We start from the raw sequence: 2,587 nt of genomic DNA, 5'->3' as shown, positions 1-2,587 counted from the left end.
GTAGTTCTTTCTTTGGCCCTCCACCCAAATCACAGTTGGGTGTACAGTAGGTGCTCCATATCTGTTCATACAAGATGAGGGACCACACATAGTAGTCTTTCCTTACTCTGAACCCCCGTAACCCCCAGGCCCCAGGGGTGGGGGGAGAGGGACATCCGTGCGGTCCTGCCATGCCCCCTGCCCTTTGCTTTGAGTTTTAACTCAGTTTGAGGATTACTTGAGCACCTACTGTGTGTGGGTGGGCAGACTTAGTACTGCACGAGGGCAGGACCAGTGGCCTCAGACAAGGGATCTGGCACACAGTGAGCACTTACTGGATGCTGGCTGCTCTTCGCCACCCCCTGCCCAAGGGACACCCAGCCCAGTGGGAGTCGGGAGGGGCTGAGAAGGGAACCCTCCAGCTGCTGCTGCTGAGTCAGAGCCTCCCAGCTGGGAGGCCACCTGAGTGTGGAGTCCACCGGATTGAAGGCTCAAGCTTGCATAAGGAGACCCCAGACAAGGTTTCCTAACCCACCTCTCTTTCCCCAACTGGAAGGCCCCTGGAGGGGATTCTAGAAAAAGGGCAGGGCTTGAGGAATGCCTTGATGGAAGGAGCAATCAGAGTCCAGTGTAGACCTGGCTTCTTAAAACGTGGGGCTGGGGTTTGCAAGGCCTGGGTGCTACTCCTGGCCTTTCCCCCTTCCTCACTGGCCAGATCCCAGAACACCATGGTGGCTCAAGTTTTCCCCATCTCTGCAATGGGCAGAGCCTACTGTGTACACAATTAGGAAGCTGAAGGCTCCTAAACCAGCAGCTTGACACCAGGTGCCGCTGCCTTGCTGTCTGGGAAATCCTGGGTTACACGGTGTCCCCACCCTGTTTCAGCCCTGCCTCCAGCCTGGAACACTCTGGGCCTGGGCTTGTCCACTTCCCTAGCTGCTGTGAAGGTCCCTGAGGGCACGGTCTGGCTTCTACCTTTGTCCCCTCTAGGCTTGCCCAGGCCTGAGCCCAAGCTCACAAGGGTCAGGACACCCGGCCTGGAGAAGCAGCAGCTGGAAACCACCAGGAAGGGCCATCTGATCAGCCCAGGAGAGCTCTGGGCCTCTCACCCAGGCTCCGGGCTCCCCTCCAGCCTGACCCAAGAGCTCTTCTCTGACTGGCCTGGGTGGGGCTGCTGTGCCTCTTGGCTTGGGTGAGGGGTATGTTTTAGGTTATATTTAAGCTTGAGCACACTTCGATGCTGAATCATAAAGGGTTGGAAGCCCCAAAGGTTGGATCATAGGCTGTTCCTTCGAAGGATGTTGTAATCAGAGACTTCTGGACTATGAGGTTTTATCGGGAAATGTCAAGATCACAGTTTTAGAGCTGCAGGTGCAGGAAGGGGGCGTCAGAGGTCACCGGCCAACACCATCTCCGATCATGAGACCTCTCCACTGGGCGTTGGGAGGGCTCGTTGGCTTGGCTGGCTCTCCTCTGCTTGTGCCGAATCCTGCATGGTCTAGCGACGTGCCAGGGTCACAGGAGCTCAACAGACAGGGCTGACTTGAATGCAAGTGAAGGCATGGCATCAATGGACGCTTATTTCCAGCCCAGAGACAGCTAGAACAGAGCTTGAGTGTGTGTGGAAGAAGCCGGCCAGCTGGGCTCAGCCTCTAGCTAGCTGGGTGACCTTGGGCCGGGGAGTTCACCTGTCTGAGCCTCAGTGTCCTGGGTCGGATGAGAAGAATGAGAACGGGGACCTGACCTGCTTTGTGGACTAAACGAGTTCCTATGTAAAATACTTAGAACAGGGGTGCCTGGGTGGCTCAGTGGGTTAAAGCCTCTGCCTTCGGCTCAGGTCATGGTCCCAGGGTCCTGGGATGGAGCCCCGCATCGGGCTCTCTGCTCAGTGGGGAGCCTGCTCCCCCCGCCCCAATGCCTGCCTCTCTGCCTACTTGTGCTGTTTGTTGAATGAATAAATAAAATCTTTAAAAAAAAAAAAACAACTTAGAACAGGCTCTGCTTCTTCTTATCCAGCCTGTACTATCTGGCGTGAAAAGAACCTTGCCCCTGGGCCTGCCTAGTTGCCCCCTCCAGGTGTCCTGCTGCCTTCTGGGGACACTAGCCTGCTTTGTCACCTACTTGAGCACACCACCCCCCGACAGCGAGGTTGGCGTCATTATTCCCATTTTCAGGTGAGTACACCAAGGCTCAGGGCGCCAGGGCCCTCGCTGGTTAAGGGCTAGGGGCCACGTTAGAAAGCTGATCTGACAGGCTTCTAAGCCCCTAAGTGCTCTCCTGCTGTGCGGGGTGGCGCTCCTGGAGGCTCCCGAAAGGCTGCCCCCTGCCCTCTCCTTCATCCCCACGGCTGGGGCAGACCAGGGACAGTCTGGGAAGTGCCCGCAGGTGAACTCAAGCAGGACTCGGGCTGGGAGGCCCGGTGGCTGGTGCAGAGGGGGGGGGGGGGGGGGGGGGGGGGGGGAGCAGGGATCAGCTGCGCAGCCACAGGACTGAACAAGAATGTTGCACTGTACGGGCTCTCTGCTCAGCAGTGAGCCTGCTTCCTCCTCTCTCTCTGCCTGCCTCTCTGCCTGCTTGTGATCTCTCTCTGTCAAATAAATAAATTAAA

This window comes from Lontra canadensis, unplaced genomic scaffold, assembly GCF_010015895.1.
Source record: "Lontra canadensis isolate GAN:19392208 unplaced genomic scaffold, GSC_riverotter_1.0 scaffold93, whole genome shotgun sequence".
In the NCBI taxonomy this organism is placed as follows: domain Eukaryota; kingdom Metazoa; phylum Chordata; class Mammalia; order Carnivora; family Mustelidae; genus Lontra; species Lontra canadensis.
Note: the sequence above shows the minus strand (reverse complement) of the source record.